General features: G+C 49.2%; 1 protein-coding gene and 1 long non-coding RNA gene across 14 annotated transcripts in view; one reads left to right on the forward strand and one right to left on the reverse strand.

The window, feature by feature from the left end:
* Nucleotides 1-4,039: 4,039 nt before the first annotated feature.
* On the reverse strand, nt 4,040-17,609 carry LOC134472410 (uncharacterized). 2 transcript variants are annotated; one of them, XR_010042214.1, is made up of 3 exons: nt 16,381-17,609; nt 6,656-6,784; nt 4,040-4,565 (listed from the first exon to the last, which is right to left on the reverse strand). It is a non-coding gene; the product is annotated as an uncharacterized LOC134472410 (long non-coding RNA). The 2 variants fall into 2 exon arrangements; XR_010042215.1 differs by having other exon boundaries at nt 6,656-15,541.
* Nucleotides 17,610-17,823: 214 nt separating this feature from the next.
* Ccser2 (coiled-coil serine rich protein 2) overlaps nt 17,824-24,941 on the forward strand; it is a 136,951-nt gene continuing 129,833 nt past the window's right edge. For 8 of the 12 annotated variants that reach the window (XM_063233718.1, XM_063233709.1, XM_063233714.1 and 5 more), the window contains exons 1-3: nt 17,826-17,962; nt 19,529-19,646; nt 20,490-20,637. The gene's annotated coding sequence lies outside the window, so the exon portion shown is untranslated. Of the gene's footprint in view, nt 17,963-19,528; nt 19,647-20,485; nt 20,642-24,941 lie in introns of all 12 variants that reach the window. The other 4 variants (XM_063233710.1, XM_063233712.1, XM_063233711.1 and 1 more) reach the window with 4 other exon arrangements.

Here is a 24,941-nt window from a genome sequence, read left to right on the forward strand (position 1 = left end):
CTGGCTTCGATTTTTTCCGAGTACATGTTCTCAGTGCACGAGGAACCCGTGCATCATGGCAGCTGATACATGTGCAGGCTGCGTCTTAATCTTTTCTGCTCCCCTTCGCCCCCTCCGGTCCCCCTCCACCCCAATCTGCAGAGGTTCTCCTGGTTTGCTGTCATCTGTCATTTAGAGGACACAGCAGCCACGTGACCCTGGAGAATTCCTAAATCTTCAGAGTTACAGATTTAGGATCTGTATCATTAAAAAGAAATTATTCATCAGATTCTTGTTAAAAATGGAAGGACTTATTCAGGACTATTATAACAGGAAGTATTATGGTCTGGGTAGTTATGTGCACATAAAATCTGAGTGTCGAGACCTCACTCCTAGTGTGACAGTATCAGAGGTTGTGCTGTGCGAGGCAGAGCCCTCAGGAATGGCACTAGCCCCCTTGCTAAAGAGGCCTGAGTGACCCTCCATCCCTTCCATTAGGAGAGGGCGCCACCAGAAGCCACCGCCCAGGAACCAGAAGATTGGCCTTGCCTGCCTCTGAACCTGAGGCCCTTCACCTCGACTCCCCAGGCCCCAGAACAAATTTCTGCTGCTTGTATGTTGACCAAGGGCATTCTGCTCCCACATCCTTATGGGGAAGGCATATCAAATACAATTCGGGAGGAGGTGGGGTTTACATTCCGAGGTGGGGGAGGCCGGAGGAGGAGGGGAGGGTGGGGCAAGAACAGGAAGTTGTCAAGAGGAGTTGTCTAGGCTGAGGCAGGGGAAGAGGAACTCATTAGATTCGGCAGCAGGATTCGTGACACACTGACTCAGCAAGGTTTTCTTGCTGAAATTGGGCTGAGCAGAGCACTGTCGCCTTGAGGCAGACCAGCACCTTCTCCCGGACACCTGAGAAGAGCAATTTAAGATCTTCTCCAGCTGGGTGAGCTCCCCCCACCCCCCTGCCAGCATGTGGAGGCTTCTCTGCTGCACTTAAATCTGCTGATTCAGACGCTGGTCATGGCTCCCGGCCATCACGGAGGAGCCAAACTAAGACACAAGGCTAATAATCGTCACGGGGTCTGAGGGACAATGCAGAAGCCCAGCTGGACCTGTGCAGCTGACCTTCCATTCTGAGGGGCTCTCTCCAGTTGTCTGCCTGACCCTACTTCTGGGGAAGGGTGCAGACCCCCAGCAACCCCCACAACACCTCTCTGACAAGACAGAACTAACTAACAGTGCAGTGGAAGGACCTCCAGCAAGGAGCCTAAGTCCAGAGGCCATGGGCGTGGGGAAGAGCAGCCTCCCTCTGTGTCTGACGGCTGGATGGTGATGATCCAGGTGACTCAGTCATTTCCGAGAAGCTCACTACCCAGAGCAGAGGATCTCCATCCCCAGGAAGCTGGAGTGTGGCCTGATGTCCAAGAACACCAATACAGGGCACTGCAAGGTTGTTCCATGGGCAGGAAGGGACTAGGCCCCTGACCAAAAACTAAGGACCCCCTTTCCCACTGTGCCTTTGTTTCCTGACGCTCAGCACCAGGCTAGAAACAGCCACCACCCTCCCCTCCCAAACAGGCAGTCTCAGGGTGACATCCCAGGTCTGATGCATTCCACTCCCCGAAGTCCTTCTCAGCAGAGCAAAGCTGTCATCAGTGCTGGGGCAGGCCAGCCAGCCCGCCCAGTAGCTCCACTCCCCTGGGAAGGGCTTGGCTTCGCTGTCACAGAGAACCACGTTTTGCCAGGTGCGGAAAAGCAGGCGACTGAGGCTCTTCCCGCATTCTTGAATGCATTTGCTCCAAGTGCTCTGTTTGTTGTTGGTGTCACAGCTCTTTCTGTTTCTGTGTTCAACATCCTGTTCTCCCAGACTCAGTCATGAAGGGCAGGCCCAGAGCCGCCTGGGCCAGCCTCCTCCCTAATGACCAAATTCCTGATGGGATCCGGCGCCACCAGTAAGAACTGCTACCCACGCGTTCTTTAGTTGTGCCTTTTAGAGACACATTCTAGCACCTGTAATGTGCAGGACACAGTGAAGGGTGCCAGGGATACAGCTGTGACAGCACAGTCTCTGTCATGTTGGTGCACGCATCCGTGCCAAGGGGACCACAGCCCTGTAACCCACATGGCGTGAGGTGTCCAGAAGCCTGACTGCAGAGCAAACTCAAGACAGGCTGTCCTGCTCCCGCCCGTGCTTGGGAATATCTGTTTAGGTAACATCTCACAGCACACACGATTTCCAAAAATAAGAAAATACAAAAAGTCTTTAAAAGAAAAATGAGCACCTTTACATCCACAGCCAGAGTGAAAAGCTGCCAACATCCCGGAATATTTCCTTCCGGCCTCTTTATCCCCCACCCCGCCCCCCACACCCCATCTTCAGGATGGGAAGAGCAGGCCATTGTGCCCCTTCCTTGGGCGAGGCCCTTGGCCAGGATGAAGTGAGGTCCTTTGTGAAGACTCATTTCCTGGCCCCTTTTGGGGTAGCCCAGGGAGCCTCCTCCCAAGGCTAAGGTGGCTCCTGGTTTTTCAGGCCAGCCCCAAGGAGCCACAGCAAGAAAAGCAAACCTGACCCAGGCTCCCAGGAGAAGGGAGGTGCACCAGTGATTACCAGCTGGGCTAGGAGAGAGCGCCCTGCTCACTGTGGGCTCCAGCGTCCTGATAATTATTAGTAGCCACGTTTGCCCTCTGGAGTCGTGGGTGTGCAGAGCTGAAGGGAGCAGGAGAGCCCCAGGCTCACCCTGATGGGGGGCTGGGACCAACGCTGGCCTAATGGTGCTGCCCCCAGGCAGCGCTGGCATCTCCAGCTGCTCGGAAGAACACTGCAGACAGAACAGACAGAACGGCACTAGAGCCAGAGAGGGATGGGTGCGGGGAGGAGAGTGCTCTCCTCAAGTAGGGGTGAAGAGGCGTCCTCCGCCAGGCAGGGGAGACCCAGAGGCAGGCGAGCTGGGAGCTGCTGTGTGCCCCTCAGATCCCCTGAGCGCCAGGCTCAGCCTGGGTGCTGGAGAAGAAGTGGTTCACTGCATAACTGACACCACAGAGTCCTTGCTTCTGTGGGTATTATTGTGTTTAAGGGAAGAAAAAAAAAGGGATGTGGCTCAGCGGCACGTGCCTGCCGGGCAAGCACAAGGTCCTGAGTTTGAGTTCTGGTATCCAAACAAACAAACAAAAATATTTGGGCTCCAGGAAAGAAAGATACAAAGCTGTATTTTTCAAAAAAGGAGTCAAAACGCATTACCTTGCTCTACAAAGAATAATGTTGATGTAGACATAATAAGATGGTCTCTGGCTATTGATTTAACTAAAAATAGTAGTGATGGTGGGGACACTGAAGGAAGGGGGAGTTGTAACGGAGCTGAAGCCGCCTGCTAGGAATGCCTGGCTCCCGCCGTGTTCTGTTACTATAACAGTTACAGGGCCTGGGTGCTGTTTAAGGGGGAGCAGTTTATTTGGGCTCATGGTTCTGGGCCACAAATCCAAGGCCAGAGACTGTGTCTGGTGAGCACCTTGCATGCTCAGAGGAGAGCGGAGGGGCCGGGGCACACCCACAGACAAGTGCCAGGGATGCCCGAACTTCTTAACAACCTACCCTGCCGTGACCACGCCAGGGCCATGTGCAAGGACTCCTGTCTGCTCGTGGAGGTGGTGCGCATGACCCAATGACCTTTTTGAGGTGCCACCATTTTTCAGAACCACTCATTCGGCAATTAAATTTCAACATGAATTTCGGTGGAGAATTTCGGAACTCTACCCACAACGTGGCAGGCAGGAAAGAGATAATGTCTCAGATCAATAAATGACGGTTATAGCAACTGCCTGAAAGGGATGGGATATGGTCGGAGGCAGAAGTGGTGTTTGCTTTGCTATGATTCGCAGTGTCCTCTGAGTCATCTTAATCATGTTTGGGTATCACTTTTCCTGAAATTGTTCATGAAGAACTACTGTGCCAGCCGTTTATCAAATGGCAGCGTGCCTACAGGGTAGGGAGAAGGCATCCTGGGGTGCTGGGGTGTCTCAGTCACTTTCTCATTGCTGGGACAAAACACCTCACACCCACAACTTAACAGAGGAGAGGTTTATTGTGGCTCACGGTTTCAGCCCATGGTTGGCTCCAGGGAGAAACAGGATGGCAGAAGGAGCTGGCAGAGGGAAAAGCACTCAATACACGGCAGCCAGGAAGCAGGGGGCGGGGAAGGAGCCAGGGATAAGACCCCTTTCTGCCCACACCCCAGTGACCACCGCCAACCAGGCTCCATCTGTTCTCAGCACACACAGCTCTGAGCTCCTCCATGCATGAATCCAGTGACACGTACAGCGCCCAATAAGCCAATCTCAATGTAAACACATCTTAGGAAACTTTCTACCCAAAGTGTAACACAAAGCGTTGGGACAGAGAAGTCCCCCTGATTCCCCACCACCCCTGTGCTCTCTCAAGGCGAGCTGCAGCCAGCACCCAGAGGTCGAGGCAGCGACCAGCCCTCCATCGGATCTCAGCCAGGGAAGGGCGTCTGGTGGTGAGGACCCTCTCCAGGGGTCTGGATCACAGCTTTTCATTCCTCCACGGGTGAAAGGAAGCTGCCCCTGACCTAGGAAGCAAGGTAGACATGCGGGGCTACAGAGACCTGCATAGTTTTTTCAGATAACACTGTCTTCTTCTGTGCATTTTTATATGCAATGTTAATTGTTTGGAAGTCCGATCTTAGTGGTATCAGTTATCAGTATGTGGAAGCATCGTGTAAAGGGCCAAACAGTTCAGTTCAGAGGGCAGGAACATGGATGCCATCTTCTGGGCTGAACCCTGGTCCTGCTGCTTTCCAAGCGGTGACGCTGAGGACCCACAGCTTGGTTCCCATCTCTGAGAACGAGGTGGTGAGGACCTCCCCTTCACGGCTGGCGTGAGGTTTCAGTGAATGACTGCACTCAAGATGCTTCAGACAGGAGCTGCTGCCCAGGAAGCCCTCCATGCTGGCTGGTACTTAAAAAATACTTAGCCATTCTTATTTCAAATATAGGGCTTCATTTCCCTAAAGTCCATTTATTTATTTAGGTACCAGGAATCGAACTCAGGACCTTGCACTTGCCAGGAAGGCGCTTATGCCACAGAGCTATATCCCCAGTCCCAAAGTTCATTTAAATAAACATCATTGTGCAAATCTCTATAGAATCTGATCACACAGGGTAGGGGCTGTGGCTCAGTACAAAGCTGCTCAGCACGCTTGAGGCTCTGGGTTCAATTCCCGGCACCAAGACCCAAACTAAACACCCTCAAAATTAACTATACAAATAATTCATATTCATAAAAAGTTAGTGAATATGAAACCAGCAGCTAGCTGTAATATTGCTTTCGAAAATCATCATAATACTTACTCTATATGTTTTAAATCTTCTTGCCATACACATTACATTCATACACAGATACACACGGTTCTTTACAAAAATGAAGTTTTTGATTTATACATTTTTCTCCTTGTCAGTTAAAAGTAAGCCATGAGTCCTTGTCAAGAAAGAAGTCATCACTGGCTTCTGGCTCTTGAGGAGGCAAATCTCGGGTGAGGCCTCAGTCTCCTGCTTCTGCTCTCCGGGATGCCAGGTGCACAGGTGCAGACCCAGGTGCTTAGGGCCCAGCTGTGTGCCCGGCACACCTGGCCTCGAGCTGGAATGGGCGCTGGAGGCTCAGGGCTCCTGCAAGCCCACACTGTGGGGCACCCTGGCCCTCAGTCTCCTGGCCAGCTCGGGGTTTTCTGGACTTCAGCCAGCCCTGGACTCGATGCAGATCCCCAAAACAGACTCCTGGGCACGTTCCCAGGCCCGGGGCAGAACTCATGGGGGAGGTGAGACCCAGGCCTCGCCAAGCTCCTTAATTCACCTTCATGAGCTTTGGCTTAGTTCCTACCTCCTGGCGGAGGCAGAAGCCTTTCCCAGCCCTCCTCCATACCTAGGAGGATCCTGTGCTTCTCCCTCCTCCCCAGGTGATGTGGAGGCTCCCTCCCTGGGTGTTGATCCCAGGATCTCTGTCCTCAGCTAGATCCCCTGACAACTCCCCCCACCCTACCCTTTGAGACAGTGTGTCACTAAATTACGCCACCTGGCCTGGAATCTGCAATCCTCCTGCCTCAGCCTCCCAAAGTTTAGGATTACAGGCAAGCACCACCATGTGTCCAGCAAGGGCAGGCTTTCCTCTGGCGCCCTCCTGCAGTTTAACTTTAGAGCTCCAGTGTGGGAAGGATAAATAACAGGATGCTGGCATTGCATCTTCTGCGTCTCTTTTCCTATTTTCTGTTCTCTCCAGATCGGAAAGCCCCCTTATTTCCCCTGTAACAGGACTCCGGCTTCTCCACTGTGGATACTGTCTTTTCCTCCAGTGGACATCACCACCTTCCCTAGGCCCTGATGGCCAGTTGGCTACTGGGAAGCATAGAGTTTAATGTTTTCAAATCATCCGTGGTACACGGAGTAACTGTGCTATCTTTGTCTTTATTACATTGACCTGCTTGTTTATACTTCTTAATCCCATTTTATTCATTAATTCCATGCCTCCCATTTCCAGTTTCAACAATTTCGTTACTTTCATTATATAGGAAAGGAAGGAAATATTTTTCTTTTGTCCTTCAAGGTTCTCTCTGGGGGCCTCATAACAAAAGACAGAGGAAGAAACAGAAGTTTATGACATATGTACCTGGACTGTGGAGGGCTTCTCGGGCTGGGGTTAGGTCAGGCATCGTACAGTGGTGGTGAGGAAACGGTACTGGTGACGCTTGCTGAAGACGGTGAGGAAGACGGTTCAGGAGCAGCCATGCAGAGCGCGCTGCAGGAGGGGAGAGTGCTCAGCTCTGCTGTGCTGTTAACCTGAGAACGCCTGGACTGGGAACGGAGAGCTGGGGAGCAGGGCGGGGCCGGTGGACGGGAAACTCCCAAGAGGAAGGGCGGAAGCTAAGGGGACTCTTGCTGGATCAGCTCAAGAAGATTCTTAAATCATTTTATTGTGGTAGCGTGGACATGAGACTCTCCGCATATTTAAGGTATGCAACTCAGGGCATTGGTGGGTAGGCATACCCTGGGAACTATCACCCATTAGGGGTATACACTTATCCATTTACTGCTCGAGTTTCTTTCTGCCTATTTTATGATTATCTGTGTGTGTTAGGAACATTCAGTGGTGTTCTTACCAAGCTTCTTGGTCAGAAGATTGTAAGTCCATAATATAACACTTTTAGCCATAGGCACTATATCGTACACTGCATCTCCGTAACTTATGCATCTTGTATAACTGAAATTTAAGTTTACCCTTTCCATTTCTCCTGCCCGCTGAACCAGGGACACACACCATTCCACTCTGCTTCTGCTTGTGACTACTTTAGATTCCGCACGTGAGTGAGATTAGATCATACCTGCTTTTATGTGTCTGGCTTGTTTTATTTTATTCCATCTATGTTGTTGCAAATGATACTGAATAGGATGGCTGGATCCCATGGCAGTCCTGTTTCTAATTTTTTGAGAAGCCTCTAATTTTTTGAGGTTTTTGATAGTCCATTCTGTAATGGCTAGCCCAATTTACATTCCTACCAAGGATTCCCTTTTGTCCACATCTTGATGTATCTTTTTGTGCTGGCTCAGCAGAGTTCTTGCTTCCTGAAGGCAGGTCAGCAGGATGAGACACGGAGCGGGGGAGGAAGACATTTAATCAGATATTCACAGGGCACGGATAGCAAGGGGGGGGGATATTTTCCCTGAACTCACTTGGCAGGATTCCCGTTCAAACCAAAATAAGCTAAATGTAGAGCTCAAGGAGGGATGTAGACAGAAGGAAGGCAAAGGGTTCACGACTCAGGTTTGGCCAAAGAGTCTTCATCACAGGCAGCACCAAACGCAGCCGGGTTTGGGAACCATAGAGATGGCTCCTCGGCTCCTCATCTCCTTAGCCTCCCGGCACCAGCTCGTTTTCTAAGACTCGGTCCTTGCAGACCTCCTGAGTGAGGTACTGTGGCTTTCAATGTGGGTGAAGCACAGTTGTGTGCGACCCCACACCCTCACCCACGATTTCCAGTCCCCAAGGACATCTCCCTCTCTCCTTCCCCACCTAGCCGCTCACCGGGCTCTTGCCTTGCACTCTGGTCCTGGCTTTGGCTTTCAGTCCCATCTGTTTCCTCCCTCAGCTCTGCCTGCTGCAACCCCTTGCCCTGGCACTTTCCTTTTTCTCATACGTGTAATTGTAATTTTATAATTTTTACTGATTTCCTAGTTTGCATAGATGTTCTGTGCATGGAATGCGCCATTGAAAAGCTACCCAAGTGTGTGTGCGACCTTAGAAATGAAGTCTCATTTCCCAGGGACTGGCTGGGCTCCTTCAGTCCTCCCTGCCCTTCTAGGCCACGCTGATAGAGAAGGACACAGCCCTGCTAGCCACGGGACTTGGATGTCTCCCTTGGGGAACAGCTGAGCTGGACTGGAAATGGCTCTTTCTGGAAGGGAACCGATGGATGGACCTTCCACACTGACATTGCCTGGCAGGGAGCCCAGACTCTCTGAACCCTCTCAGCCCATCAGACAATTGGTGAGCCCCACCCGGGCAGGGCTCCGCAGTCCCGGCCACCCTCCCTCGGCTGCTTTGCAGGCTGCTTGTCATCTCGTATAAACAAGGGATCCCGCTGCACAGGAGCAGGGGGCAGCCTGGGCCGAGGCTGCACACCGCTGATTCCCACACGCGTGGGCTCACTTATTAACACACGGCCACACCATCGCACCCTCCTCCCTCCAGCCAATACTTCCCAGTGCTTACTTACACCTCGGGTTGTGTTCTAGGCACCAAAACTGTGCGCAGGAAGACCGTGTTCTGCTCTCACGTTTGTTTCTCCTGTAATCCTCTCTAAAACCTGCCTGTGGGCCGTCTTTGCGCAGTATTTCCACAGGACAGTAGCCTTCTCTTTTCAAGGGACAGATTGAAATCTTTGCACGACCTGCCTGCTTTCTTTCAGCTGCTCTTCCTTTCCCAGAGATTTCTGCAGGTCCCATGTGTTGAACCGAGCTCCTGGATTCATGGAACGGAGCAGTGACAGGGTGGGGACAGCCCCTGTGCCGAAGCTGCCGTGGCAGAAACTGCCGTAATCCCCATTCTCCTAGTCTCCAGTGGTTTATAGACGTCTGTAATCTCAGCACTTGGGAAGCTGAGGCAGGAGGATCGCTGAGAGTCCCAGACCAGCTGGGGCACATATTCAAGGACATCCTGAACTATACAGCAAGACTATCTAAATAAACCAAACCAAAACAAGAACAAAAAATAGTTTCTAGATTTCCTACGTGGGCAGAGTCGTAGGGAGGAAAGCATTATGGGAGCTTCCTACAAAGAAGTGTGGCCATAAACTAAAGTTTGCGTAAGGAAATAAAAGGGTGTTTGGCACAATAAAGCAAACATCTTGATTAAGATTTATTATAATAAAAGACACACTGCCACCCATACCACTCTAAATACTCAGCCTGTACCCCTTCCTGATTGTGCACACGTATCCCATCATTCTGGCTACTTGCTGAAGCAGTTTTGGAAGTTTCGTGTGTGTTTCTTTATGAGACATGATCAAAAATTCGGTGAATGTGGCTGCCAAGTGGCACCCATCAGGAAGACGGTCACGAGAAGACATGACAGCCTGTCCTCACCCACCTTATGTGGTGGACTTGGCTTGTGTAAACCTCTGGCTCTTCCTTGAGGTCCAAACGACCGACCATGTTTTGAATCAGTTCAAAGCCAACCATGACCGTGCTGCGTCAGACGCTCAAGAGAGGCAAGAAAGGGATCAGTACATTAGGGGGAAAGGGCGGCTGTGACGGCCCCTTCCACCCTTCGGCACTGACTGTCTGGAACACAGATACTGACTTAGACCTCAGAGAAGAAGCGTGAAAGCACCCTCCAGCGGCTCTTGTCACCCTCAGTAAGACAGGCTTTTCTCACGACTCCACAGCAGGTCGAGGGAACAAGGGTCTGTGGCAATTTGCAACCAAGGACCAGTGTGGGGCTCAGAGGATGGAAAATCTCCAAGTGAAAACATCAACGATAAGGAAGGCTTTTAGCCCAACTGACCCTGCAGGATTCTTTCCGGAGGCAGGCCAGGCCACAGTGAGCAGAACCACCTGCAGGACGGGGCGGGCTGCGGGTCAGGGCTGAGCCTGATCAGATGTGGAGAATGTGGGATCAGACCCAGCCGTCCCACTCCGCAGGGCGCCTGCTAAACCTGGGCAATGTGGAGACCAGCGCACTACTCCAAAAGTCAGGTCCAGTGGGGAAGGCTCCAAGGAGACTTGGGGAGGGTTTAGCTACTTGAGAATCCTAATTATCCAGAGCCGAGCTGCAGGGGATGGCAGAGAGATGTCAAAGGCACTTGACCTCCCCAGCCTCATCTGAATTTTCTACCGGGAGCAATCAATTCTGGTATAGTCACAGACTATTGTATTGAATTTTTAAAAAAAATTTTTTTAAGCCCTAAACATGATACTACTGAAAAAATTTTGGAAGTATATTTTAAATTTATTTTATAAAGCCCTGCTGCCGGCGTTAAAACTGGTTATTTATAGATGTTGATTCAGAAGGGGTCAGTCAGCCTTTCCCTAGCCTATGTGGTTAATCTGTCAGCGTGAAAGGCTGGGGTGGGGTTGGGCGTGGCAGAGCTCCTTAGCTAGAGGGGAGATATTTTCTGAGTCCTGACCATAGGTGAGCAGGGACTGGAGGGTCTTCGGGTGGGGGCCTTGTGGGACAGCCCTGCAAACTCTAGCACCAGGAATCCTCCCCGCAGCTCACCCAGTGAAGGGCTTCTTAGTACCGGAGAGCTGGAAGCTTTCTGATCTAAGCACATCAGCTTCCCTTCCGGTCCTCGGTCTCCTTTTCCTGTGTTCCAATCTGCAGATTTCCTTCTTTCTATTGATTTTTCCTCTCTGTTGTGTAAGTTTCGTTCCTAAGCACTCTTCTGTGTTTTGAGAATATTTCTTTTTTTATAACCTCTATTTTTGTTTCAGAGACACACTTTCTTATTTCTCTGAATATATCATTGTAGTAATTTTTTCCCTTTTTTTTTTTTGAGGGGGGAGGATATGGGAATGGTTCCTTCCTGTGGAATAGTTCCTTTCAAATGTCTTTGGATCTTTATTTTCCATGTTAGAGACTTTCCTCTAGTGGCTTATAATTTTGGTTTTCATTATTTTATTTCTTCATTTTTTGGGTATTTTTGAAACATGGTTTCACCGTGTAGTGCAGGCCAGCCTTGAACTCACAGTGATCCTCCTACCTCAGCCTCCTGGGTGCTGGGATTACAGGCGTGGGCCATGGCCTGGTTATAATTTTGGCTTTCTGTTCACTGTTAAGTGAGAAGAAAACTTAATATAGCCTATAAGACAATTTCAAGTTATATATATTATGCAGTTATTTTTCTTTTAAGTAGATATGGGACATTATATTAAACCACAAAGAAACTCGAAGAATTCTTGTTATGGATTAAGAACTGGTGGTCAATTTAATACCAGCTGGATTACATCAGCATGGCACTGAGCGTAGATGCTCCACCTGAGGAAAGTTGCCTGCATAAATACAGAGGTGGAGAAAGAGAAGAAAGGCATTAATGCGTTGTTGCACTGAGGCGTTGAGGCATTGTAGGTTCTCCTACGAGTTGCTGTTTGAGCCGTTGGTTCTCCTGGAGAAGCTCTGATCCTTACATTGGGCATTGCTTCTTGGCTCTGAAGGGGAAGACATGTGCTGTTTGGTCTCCAGGATGAACTCGTCACGCTGCTTCCTGGCATGTACCTGACTGTGCCTGTTGTGGGAAGAGCTCGGGCCCTCCGTGTCGTTGAGGACAGCTGTGGTGCCTTCAGGACAGCCCTGGTCTTTGTTGTGAATGTGACTTCTCAGCTCCAGCATAGAACCCTCAACCTACCAGCACAGCTCCTTCACCCCGCTGGCATAGACTTTCTGGCTTCAACCGCTGACCCTTGGGTCTTCCCCACACGGATCCGTAAAAGAGACTGGCGTGAGTCCTTCTTGTGGGCTCTGGACCTCCAATTGGACTTGTGGAAGGCATTGTCATGAGCTGTAGGTCTTCATCTGGACTCAAGTGGGACACTGCTGTGGGATCCAAGCCTGGATATTCTATGTCTTTGGTGCTGTGGATAAATTTCCTGCATTTTCTTGTGTTTTATGATGGTCTGGGTGACCATCATAAAACAATATTATAAACTCCACATCCTGATTCTCATTGTACAACCCCTAACTACAACAATTCTAAAGAACAGAATAATGCAAACAACATTCTCTGATTGTAATGCAACAAAACTAGACATTAGAGTGGACATTCTTAAGTATAAAAATTCCACATCCCAGCCCTCTCTGTTTTTTATTTGAGAGAAGTTCTTGTGAATTTGCTAAGTTGCTCAGGCTTAGCTCAAACTTGTGATCTTCCTGCCTCAGTCTCCCAGAGGAGAGAAAATCAACTTACAAAGAAAACATTATGTTTTGATGAGAATTTAAAGATATTCTATGAAGCAAGTCTTTGGATTAAAAAGAAAATAAAATGACAATTTTCTTCAGCATAACGCAGAATAAAGACAAGATACGGAAGCTTGAGTTGCATCCCAAGCACCACAGAACCAAACCAGGATGCGCAATCTGTGACAAACGAAAGCGATTCTCACACAGAAGATTACCCCAGATACCCGTACCATACAAATGGAAGCATAAACGCAGAGGTGCTTAACGTTCAGAACACAAAACACAGTAATGACTCCTATGGTTGGGAGCGGAGCGTCCCCAAAGGCCCAGTGCTGAAAGCTGAGTCCCCAGCCAGCTGGCGGGAGGGCTGGGGGAGATGGGGCTGGAAGGGCAGGGCCCAGGGGAGGTCCTTGGTCATGTGGCTTCCACTGTGGCTGGTAACTTAGGGAACTGGGTCTCCTCCTTCCTCACTTTTCCTCCCTGGCCAGGAGCTCTCTCCTCCAATCTGTGCTCCTCAGCACCCTGTAATTCTGACTCAGGGCCCCAGCATTGGTGACAACCTCAGAACTGTGAACCCAGGTAACATGCTTCTCTTCATAAATTGATTTTTTCTCCTCAGCACTCCGGGAGGCTGAAGCAGAAGGATCACAAATTCCAGTCTGGCCTGGGCAACTTAGCGATTTAACAAGAACCTCAAAATAAATAATACAAAAGAAGGCTGTAGTACAGTGTGAGGGCCTGAGTTCAATCCTCGGAACCAAAAAATAATAAATAATCCATCCGACTCTATCTCCTTTTGTCTTCCTCATGGCCATGATGCAGATTTTCACCATTGTCAAGAAGGCTAGACCTTGGACCCTCCATTCCCTGTTGGTGAGGGGGTTTACCGCTGTTGCCAAACGAGGTGCTAGAAGGCACCCAGGTGTCCTCCCGGTAACAGAGTCAGATGGACAGAGAAGCTGTGTGACTGCGGGAGCCTAAGTCCCAGTGCACTGCTTTGGGCAGTGACTGCCTGGAGGGGCGGCCCACAGGCCCCGGTGCGCGATCGCTTAAGGCGACATCTGGAATACCTCCTGCCACATAGCGGTCAGTGCACAGCGCTGCTGAAACTTCTGCCAAGAAGTTCTCCCATGTTAAAGGGGAATTGAGCTTGCAGGTGGAATCAGTGGACCCTAAAGTAAGGATGCTATTCTGGATCATTGAGTTGGACCCAGCAGAATCACAGGGTCCTTCAGTGGGAAACTGAGGCAGGAAGGGGGTTCTGAAGGTGGAGGAAGGCGCAGGAACCGAGGCTGGAGGGCAGCCCCTGGAGATGCCCTGCCACTGCCCAGATGCCAGCTCCTTGGGCCTATTTTGGATTTTTGCCAAAAGTAAATTTGGATTCTTTGAGGGGGAAAGGCCTGGCTGAACATTAACTCAAAACAGAACCTACCGGGGTGTCTATAAAATTAAGGAAGCTTCTCTAGAATGTGATTTTACTAAGCACACGTGTACATTAGCATTGTGGGAGAAGTCTCTTCCTGTTTCCCATTAGGTCTGTGTGGAAATGTTTTAGTGCGTTTAGTTTGAGCTGCTGGAACAATCACCAGTCTGGCGGCTTCATGCAGGTGTCCCTCGCAGCTCTGGGGGCCCAGGCGGACTCGGTGTCAGAGGGGTCCCTTTCCTGTTTGCCCACGGCCCCCTGGGTGGATTCTCGGTGGAGAGCGGAGGCAGAGCTCCTTGCCGCCTCCTTCTCTTGCAAGGACACCGATTCCACATGAGGACACCTCTCATCACCCTCTCCAACACTCACTCCTTCCTGATCCCCAAAAACAGCAGCAGGATTTCAACACTGGATGTTGAGAGCCTCAGACACTGAGTATATATGGTATACAACCCAGTCTAGCAGAAGATTCACCACATGTATAAATGAGCTCACTCTTCCCTACACTCAGCGTCGTGAAATCCCCACAGACATCATAAGCCCCAACCCTAAAGCCCCTACCAGCTGCCACACGCACATTTCCTGGGCTCTGCTGTTTGGACAAAGACTTGCAGGCTGTGACTCTGCAAGGTCACCTGACTCCCAGCCTCCGTGCTCTGAGAGCATCGGACTCATTCACACACACACATGCACACATGCACACATACATGCACACACACGCATACACACACATACAGGTGCATACACACACAGAGCAAAGAAGGTGGTCAAACCATGCACATTCCTATCATGGCATTTTGTACCATCTGCCACGCTTGGATTTCTTTTACTCTTCTCCTCATCTTGGGGCTGGGATCGACCCCAGCTTCCTCAGCTGCTGCGTGCCCTGCCTCGCCTGTGTGCAAGGCTGCACAGCTGTGATATCTGTCCCATGACAGCATGTTTCATCACTTGTGTCCCGTCAATCCTTCAGGAACTCCAGAGGGTTCTTCCCATCAGGTTCGGAAGACTGCAGAAGAGGCATTCGATGTATGGCGGTCCTGTGAGCCCTAGGGCTCTGGCATCCCCTGGGAACTTACAAGAAATGCACATTCCTGGGCCTCACCCAGGCCTACTGAATTAGGAATTCTGGGTGTGGAAGCCAGAACCCATTGTACCAAGCCTTCCAGTGGATTCTGAAGCATCCTAGAATTTGTGAAGCATGGCTTAGCTTGGTCTGGCTTCTCAGCCTTAACTTTAGCTACAGACAGCCTTCAGACCCTCGGGGACAGACATATGTATGTGTGCATGTGTGCCAGAGACATGTATTACATATTATTTATGCATTTGTATACAATATTAAAACCTTTCTATATATTCTTTAAGTGGTGCTCTAAATGTTTTCTTAGATTCTGTTTGTCTATTTGGCCCACAATTGCTTATTGTGTGCCACAATCCAGTGTTTGTGATCATGTGAAAACCCTACTATATAACTTCCAACCAATACCAACTCTAGCTCCTCAATCCACTTTGTCTAACTTTCACATACACTAAACCAATGTTACTGTTGCTCTGCATCAGCCAGGACTGGTGTCTTAGTTACTGTCTTGTTTCTGACACTCACAACTCTAGGAGAAAAGGTTTATTATTTTGGTTCATAGTCTGTAGAGGTTTCAATCTATAGGTAGCTGGCTCCAAGGCTGAGTGGCAGAGCAGAGCAGCATCACAGAGGAGAAACAGTCCATGCAGGGCATCAGGAAGGAGGGAGGGAGGGAGGGAGGGAGGGAGGGAGGGAGGGAGAGGGAGAGAGAGAGAGAGAGAGAGAGAGAGAGAGAGAGAGAGAGAAGGAGGCAGAGAGAGAGAGATATCAAGGGTGATCCAGGACACACCCCCAGTAACCTACATCCTCAGACAGGCCTTTACCTTCCAATACCACATTTAGCTGTGAACTCATCAGTGATCCATGGATGGGTATCATACTCCCATGATCCAATGCCCCATCTATGGGCACATAAGGTTTTGGGGGTCACCTAAGTACCAGAGAACTAGAGATTAGCCCTGTAGGTCACAGCCCTATAACGTTATCCATACTAGCCAACTCCAAGATTCTTCTCTTTCCCTGTCTTGCTTTTCTCACAAAAGCTCCAGTCACAGCTCTGGCCAAGACTTCTGTTATTTCCAAATCTGTCTCTTGCCCAGCCCTGGTACTTTTCCAGGGCCCTAAATGGCTTGGCATGGCCCCAGCTTTCAGGAAATGCAAGTAATACAATTTTTCTTTCATTGCACTGACCTTTCCGAGTCATCCCAGTCACCTTATAAATTAAAATCCCATGGGTACACATCGAAGCAAATGGCTCATAGAAATAGAACCAATGTGACGAAATGATGACCAAGGAGATAGAGACAGCAGACAAGATGGGAACAGGGAAAATTAGATGAAGTCAGGAAATATTCCTATGCAACTAGCACCTAGCAGGGTCTTTAGGAGAGAAAGCACTTAATAAACAGCAAAAACAAACAAACACCCCAAAACACTTACTTGCATCATTCAAGGAAATTCAAGATGGCAACCAAGCTGTCTAGCAAAGCTTTGTTCTTCCTGGGTTAGGGAACCCAGTGATGTTTGTCTCCCAGATCCTCACGTGGAGACTGCAGAAGATGGAGCCGCTTGCCCATCTCCCAGGGATGTGCTGGGGGGAGTTTCTTTATCATCTCTCAATTTAGCTGACGGCATAAACCCCGAAGCACATTTCGGTAAGGAAATGTCTGCAGTGCTGTGCTCCATTCTGTCCGGTGTTCGCTTTTTAAATGATCTCACTTGACCCAAAGAGACGCGGTAGAACGTCCAGGCCTGGATTTCCTCAACATGCCAAGCAGGTGCATTACCACCCAAGAATTTCAATCTTTATATATTTATATGGGTCTGTGTTAAAAACGACATGGTTTTCTGAAAAGTACGTTACTAAATGAAACCTGATTTTACAAATCAAGCTCTGCGCTCCCCTTCTCCTTTGAGGATCGCTCATCTGGAGGTGGACCAGATGGACGTTTTTGAAGAAGTTCTCTTTAAATGTTACTTTTACTGTAGTTCAGCTGTTGGGGAGCTGGCAAGGATTTCAGGGCGCAGCTAGCTGGTCTCCCATCAGGTAAGGCCAGAGCCTGATGGTTTTCAGGATGAGGCCTCTCCAGATCTGACCTATCCAGGCGTGGCAGTACATGCCTGGAATCTGGGAGGGTGAGGCTGAAGGACTGCCTGTTCTAGCCCAGGGTGGGCAAAATAAGGAGACCCTACCTGAAGGTGGTAGAGCACCTCAGATTGAAAAAAACCCCAAAAACCTGCCCAGTGGCCTCAGAAGAAAGAACAAATGACTGAAGAAAGCCTCAAAGAAAAGGAGACCTGGTTCTTGGCCAAAGGAACCCAGATTCCAGGCGTCACCGCAGGACAGCTGCGCTTGTCAGTCCCGGGGGCCGCCCCTCCCCTCGGCCCACCAGATCCGGGTTTCTGGTGCGGGAGGCCGGGCTGGGGCTCAGGCAGGGCAGGGGGCCCCAAAACACACAGTGTGGGATATCTCCAGCCCGGGCCAGGGCCCGGGCCACTCCTAACTTTTCAGTTTGGAGGAGGAGCTGATGATAGGTTTGACCGCTGTCAAGCTGCTAATATTAGTCCAGGGGCGTGTGGGGCGAGGTCACCCGCAGGGTCAGCGTCTATCCCCGCTGCCCACGAACACCTGAGTCAGGGGCATGCGGGCAAGGTCGGGGGCGGGGCGGGGCCGAAGGGCTGGCGCGAGGGCGGGGCGGGGCCCGGGCGGGGCGGGGGCGGGGCCGAGGCTTGGGAGGCTCGCGCCTGCGCAGGGGCGTCCTGGGGCGGGGCCGCGCGCGCGCAGTGCGGGCCCGGAGGGCGGAGCCCGTGCGCGCTGCGGGGTGAGGGAGGGGGCGCGGCGGCTGAGGAGTGCGGCGCTACCTCAGGCCGCGGCGCAATGCTGGCTGCTGCTGCTGCTGCGGCTCGGGCGGCGGGGCCCTCGGGGATGTGACGCCGTCGCGTCACCTTCGGACCTCGGACCGCGGGTCGCTGGGCGGCCGGCAGCCGGGCCTCGGCCGAGGAGGCAGCGGGACCCGCCACGGTGAGAGCGGAGTCAGGGGCGCGGCGGCGGCGGCGGGGCGGCGCGGGACGGCTTGGTCCCCGGGACGCCGGAACCCCGGAACCCCAGAACCCCAGGACCCGGGACCCGGCACCCTGTACCCGGGCCACCCCGCGCGTGCACGCCGGCGCGGGAGGCCGGGCGCCGCTGCCCGGGGCGTGCGCTGCCGCCCCTGCGGGGCCGTGGGTCGGGGCGAGGCCGGGCCGCTGGCGCCGGAGGCCGAGCGGGGAGCCGGGCGGCTGCGGGGGCAGGTCCCGGGTGCCCCAGGAGTGGGGTGCTTCAGTCACCGGCGAAAACAAAGACACGCCCTAACGCACACCCGAGAGGAAACTTGGGCGCACCCGCCGGGGCTGTGGGCTCGGACGCCGTCTCCTCACTGGACGGCTGCTATTTTTATCCAATAAACCATTTTTGTTATTAGGAGCGCATTATTTCCGTGCGTAGCGATGGCACTCTCCGTGGGGAGTCAGTACAGATGCAGAACTCATCCTGATTCCTTTTCATCCCCATCTCTGACCCTCCTTCCCTTCCCCCTTCCGGTTTTCATACATTTTTTTTTTAAAAAAAATGCACCTACTTTCTTGATCAAGTAAAAGGAGGAATGGCTTCTCTGAGGTAGTCCTTGATGACTAAGCTTGGGTTCGTATTTTAATAATTGCAAATTCATCTCTGTGGGCCACACAGCCAATTAGGCTTGTCGTTGCTAGACTAGGCCTTGGCAGGGTGGAAATTACTGCTGCAGGGACTCTGGGGTTCCAGATTGGACTGTCATGCTTAACTAGAAAGGGGAGGAAAGGTGCAAACTATTCACTGGTAAAGGCCTTCCTTTCCTGCTGATCATTAAAATATTAATAAGATTCATTTGACCAGTTATATATATATTTTTGAAAAACCCATTTTTTACTTGTCAAAATTTATAAGCCAGTAGTGATAGGTCAGTGTTAAGTGCAGTTCACATTAGGATTCACTCTTTGCGGTAAATATTATTATTGTTTAACAAATGCAAGTGACTTTAATTCAGTGATTATTATAGCGTGGAGAATAATTTCTCTGCCTTAAAAATCAATTCAGCTCCTGGGCTGTAAATTTTGCTGCTGTGTGGCTATTCCTCACTATTTTGGGTGATGAAATGATAAGATGATTTCCAGCTTTTTGGCCAGTTACCTTTAAAAGTATCATTTAGGTTAGATTAAAGATACTTTAATCAAATGTGAGGTATTCTCCAGTAAAAGAAATATAGATTGTTTTATAGTCTGTAATCAGTGTATAATAAGGATGTAAACATCACTCAGGGTTTTGCCTGAAGTCAGTCTTTTTGGTCTTTATTCCTATTTCTTCTCTTATGGATCAAAAGTGCTTCATTGTTTTCTTGATTTTTTTTAGTGCTTTAAACACACAGACCTTATATAATCAAGTTGAAATACTTTCTTCAACCTGTTAGCCATAATTTGCAATATACTGCTTCAGCAGTGTTAATGTTAAGATGCATGTTCTGAGCACCAGAATTCTGCAGTAAAAACAGCTGTTTTTAATCCTACCTTTCCACAGGTAGAAGTATTTGGTGGTTGCCTTCACTCAGCTCCTTTTACTTGGATTCAGGTTCGGAAGTCCTTCGGTGACCTGTCACGGTGTCTATGGCGAACATCCAAACCTTTCACCATTTCTGGTACGAGTCTGTTTCTAGTTTCATCTCCAACCATTATTTGTATGAGTGTTGTCAGAAGATGACATCCTCCTTTGTGGTTTATGCGGTCCCCCTGTTGAGAAGACTATTCTTAGTAAACACATTGCCTTTCACATCCCGCTTCACTGTTTTGTCCTCTCGTCCTGTCCAGACCTCGAATCCCTCTGTCTTCCCCAGCCCAGGAGGAGGATGATTCTGCACTTAGCATTTTGCCAGTTGGTAGTTCATGACAATTCATCCATCTGTCTCTGAGGCTTTTTAGCTTCTTCTGAAGTTCACAACTCCAAAGCTTACTGTTGTGTGCCTAGGTGTACAAAAACCTATTGCTGAATACATTTTTGAGGAATTGTCCCAGCCTTGAATATAGCTTTAAAGTAGGCAAAATAGGTTAGACTGCCTTTTGTCAGCATCAGAAAACAGAAAAGGTTAATGTGCAAGACATTTATAATATCCAAGAATGAAGTCACAAGTTGTTGGCTAGAAATGAAGTCCTAGTAAAGCTAGCAAGAACCAGTTCACTTTGTGGTGCGGGAGTGAGAGGGGCATGGCCAGGGAGGGTTGAGGCCTTGTCCTGGGACTTCATTTTGAAGTGTGGCAATTTGCCCGTGGTCATGTGGGAAGAGGGATGGGACTGAGATTACGATCACCTTTGTGTTTCACCTTTGCCCCCTCCTTTCCTAATGCTGAGTCTTAATAATTCTTTCATCATCTGAGTGGGAGTTGTGACAGACTTGTGTGTGTGTGTGGGGAAAGGGGTTACATTCATCTGTGTTGAATTAAAAGTATTAACAGACCATTTGGTTCAACTTTCTTGTTTTGAGAAAGGGCCTTCCTGTGTAGTCCTGGCTGGCTTTGAACTCAAGGTGATCTGCCTGCCTCAGCCTTCCGAGTGCTGAAATTGCATGCGTGTGCCAGCATGCCCATCTGTTCAACCTTCAGAGTTTTGCCATTAGAAGAACCAAAGCCTGAACAGGCAAGTAACATGCCTGAAATTACTTAGGATCATGTCTTACACCTCTGACCTCATGAAGGTATTATAGTTACTTATTTTTGTTGCTTCGTGGAGCTTAGGTGGCAGTGAAGAAGTCTCTAGTTTTTCACAGGGTGACAAGTCTGCTTGTACTTTCTTCTTCCCTGAATCCTTAGCTGATGCTCCTGGGGACTTGGAGGCCTTGAGCAGCTGTGAAACGTGATAATTCTTCGGGGAATATGGGAGAAGCTGAAACTTGGCATTCCATTTGGCTAGATGGTTTTAACCTCATGCTTAGAGACCTCTCTCCACATGTCCCATAACAAGTGGCACCCGAGATCTCACCATATGGAGATCCTGTGGTTACATTTTGATGGTAAAATGAGATTTTAATATAATAAGGTTACAGCTGGCTAATAGCATGGCTAAAATTACATGTATGGCTTGTCTTTATGTGAGAAGAGTGTATCCCATTACTCCTGTGTGATAGATTTTTAGGGGGAATACGATTGTGGTTTCATGTTTTTGATAAGTCAGTCCTGAAAGGTTTAAACTTAGTGTGCTGGGCCTAATCAATTCCAAACAAAGTAATGGTCAAAGGAATTTTAAAAAAAATCCATATGAACCTTTAATTTTTCTTCTTACTTATTTCTTGTCATATATATGTGCTGTATAATCAAAGCACACATATAATATTAAACATGTGTTTCCATTTGTAATGTGTTTTTTTTAGCCTTCTTTTTTTTTTTGGTTCCCGGGGATGGAACTGGAGATCTCATGCTTGAGTCAGGCACTTATGCTGCTGAGCTAAATCCCCAGCTTTGCCATAATTTTATGCCTGTAGGCTATTACCTGGTGTTACAAGGAGTGAGTTACTTATTTCTCAGTAACTTGACACCTAGGTTGCTTCCCATTTAGCAAGTAGTACAGGTAGCATATAGCTGTTAATCATTTTTCTTCTTTCTTTTAAGCCTCAGGCCCAGGAGAAGGATTGCAGGGTTAGAGGACAGCAAGGTTTTATCAGAGTACTGCCAGGTTTTGTTTTGAAAGGTGTTGCTTTATGTTGCCTCCGGCCCAGCTTAGTTCATCAGTTCTGTTATCCATTTTTTAAAAACGTTTTAAAAAGTGTTTATATTACTAAGCTTTGAGCCCAGCTCCTTTCCACTGAGCTGCATCCCCGGCTACGCTTTACTTTTTTATTTTGAGACAGGTTCTTGCTTAGTTGCTGAATTGCCCAGGATGGGCTTGAACCTGGAATCTGCCTGCCTCAGGCTCCCTTGGGGCTGGAATTACAGGCAGCACCGCCCACACTCCCTTTAAGGCTTTGTTTGCTAAGAGGACTCACTGTCTCACATCACAGGCCATGATTGAGGAGCAAATGCAGTGTTTCCCTCGGTTCCTTCTCTCCTTTTTAATACTTGTCCTTAATCTGTAAATTTGCATTAATCTTTTCACCATTTTTCATTAGCATTTAACACCATGAGTAAGTTTTTTGAAAATGTTTCTGGTCAGTTTTGTTTTTATTTTTTAGTAATGAGGGCTTTGTAGTTTTTCATATTATAAGAATCATTGACTTTTTAATTCTTGTGATTTTTGTCATTTGATTATGAGGTCTGAGGATGAAATTCTATCCCTATCTGATTAAAGTAAATTTGATAAGGTTGAGACAAACCAAAATTTTCATGAATGCAATGTATTGCTTAACTGAAGTTTTGCTCGTTCCAGATTAACCAGTGTCATTCTGACTTAACTCTTATTATTAATCATTCTAAAATACATGAACACAAAGCTTGGTCATCTGCTTCTCTTGGGAAGTGAGGTGTTCTAGGTAGATGCGATAGCCTAAGGTGAAGGGTACTGGTACTTGGCGTGGAGTGCTTGCTAACAAGCCCATGTGGTACATTTCTAGTGACCTTGTTTTGTGGATCAGAAAACGCATGCAAATGACCTGCCAAAGGTACCATGGCCAGTAGGCTGTAGGACCTGAATTCAGACAGCCTCTGTGCTTTTAGCAGAAGCTGTGTACTGCATTATTTTTCTGGTGTGCTAAGGACTTTAACTTGTTCTCCTGGGGATTTGAAAGACGGTAGCTGGTTTCAGAGCTAGGGAATGGATGATAAGTTACCACTTTTGGAGATAGGGCTGATGTGACTGTGGCTGTATACTGAACTGGGTTTCTTGTAGGAAGTGAGTGAAATGTCACGGGAGAAGTGAAGTCTAAGTTTTTTGGCAGAAGTGGGGATCAAGGATGTTCTGGAAGGTTGCATGGCTCAGTGACACAGGAGAACGGGAAGGGGGCTGTTGGTTTGGAGGACCCCGTGTAGGAGGTGGCAGCTGCCTGTGTGCTCACAGCACTGCTCTGTGTGTCGCATCTCATGGACTGTGGCGTGTTGTGCCTCATGACCCGGGTGACCCCCCCACGGACTGTGCTCCTCCAGGAGGGGGACAGAAGAGAAGGTGTGAGTGAGCACGGATCTGGTGATGGGAAACACCCATCTCCAAAATGCAAGGCTGCATGGAGGAAGGAGTGGAGCGTGCCTGTCAGAGAGAGCGCTGTGGGGATGTTAGTATGGGGTTAGTATGGGGAGTGCTGCCCCCGACTAACCGACTCCGGTTAGTGTGCCTTCCTGGGCAGAGCTGAGTTCTGTTTCCACTGTTACTGAGTTCCCAAGAATCTTTTTCTTTCTCCTTTTTTTTTTTTTTTGAGACAGGTTCTCAGTAGTAGTCCAGGCTGGCCTTGAACTTCCGGTGATCCTCCCGCCGCAGCCTCCTGAGTGCTGGGATTACAGGTGTGCAGCAGCACCGTACCCAGCTTCAGGCTCCTTTGATGAAAGTTGCCCCTTTTGTCTCCTGCAGCTTTTGGCTTTGAGCTTCTGCTTGCTCAGGTGCTGGGCCTGGGAAATGAGTCAGACTGCTGAGGTTAACCAATCAGAGCATTCCTTTCTCTGCGAGTGACTGTCAAATCAGAGAATGGGATGTGTGATTTCTGCATTTTTAGCTCTTCTCTACTGAGTTACTGTCCTAGAATGTCTCAGAGTCACTTATGTGCCTTTCGAGACTTCTAGGTGATTAAATTGAGGTTTGGAGCCGTGGGGGAAACCAGGAGATTCTTAAAGCCTTCAGGAGAGTTTTAGCTTTTCTCCTGTTCGTCTTTCCATGTGGACCACTGGCTTAAGTGGAATATGGTTGGATCACTGGGGAGTGTTGGTTTTAAAATACCACAGATCATTCCTTATAATTAAGAATTGTCGTTTTGTGTAATTCTATAAAAAGTATGGGGACTTGTTTTTAATTTCCTTTCTAATTTACTTTCATGTCATTGTTCAGTCACTTAGAAGAAGAATTTGTCCTTGATTTTTTCTGCTGCTATTTATTTGCTTTACGTCATCCTAATCCCCCATTCTGCTTCGTCCTTCCCAGTTTTTTGCCCACTTTCTGTATTTGGTGAGTACAGAGGAAGAGGCGCAAAGCTCCAGGAGCTGCTGCTCCCCCGCCCCATCCCTGCTCCCAGCTGCTGGGTTTGTCGTGGGCTCTAGTGTGGGCTCCAGTCTGGCATCACCAGCTCTGAGCGTGGGGTGGGAGCTGTGAGACGTGGCTCCTTAGCTGGGGACGGCCCCGAATCTCAGTGAAAAGCCCAGGTAATACTTCATATGTGAGCTGGTGCTTTTTAATTCTCCACCATTTTTCCTGTCTTTAAATTAAAAAACAATCCTGTTACCTGCTTTTCCCTGCTAAGATATCAAAACCTTGATGACGGAGCCACTAGTGTATACACTGGGGACAGCAGAGAGGCAGACACGAGAAGGTTCTTTGAGTTGTTGTCATCGTATTAATGATATTTGGTTGCAGCTTGAGTGCTCTGAGGAAATCTGAGAGCTTTCCTTGACCATTATGTCTTGGCAGCTGAGTTTGGGTTGGGAATTAAAATTTTCTCAGCAGACCATAGCTTAGAAAAGCAGGCACAGTTCATGACAGCTTTTAAGTGTGTGTGCGGACTTGGTGAGAGTTGGTAGGCCAGTTTACTGGAAAAGGCCGGCTGGTTGTTTTCATGGGGTGCTGAGGAAGCACGGGGCACCCTTTCTTCTCTCTCTCCTTCTCCGCCCGTCCTTCTCCACAAGGCATGGACTTGCCAACCCTGCTTGGTACTGGCCCGAACTAGAGTTGTAGACTTGGCTGTAGCTGTAGCCTGTCTTGTGCAGGACTTTACGGCATCAGCTCTGAAAACTTCCTCTGGCCTGACTTTTACCTGGATCCCAGGTCTGGTTTTCCTCATCCATCCATCCGTCTGTCCAAGATGACCAAACACT

This window comes from Cavia porcellus, unplaced genomic scaffold (genome assembly GCF_034190915.1).
Source record: "Cavia porcellus strain 051 isolate PalLab524CR breed Dunkin Hartley unplaced genomic scaffold, mCavPor4.1 scaffold_23, whole genome shotgun sequence".
Taxonomy (NCBI): Eukaryota; Metazoa; Chordata; class Mammalia; order Rodentia; family Caviidae; genus Cavia; species Cavia porcellus.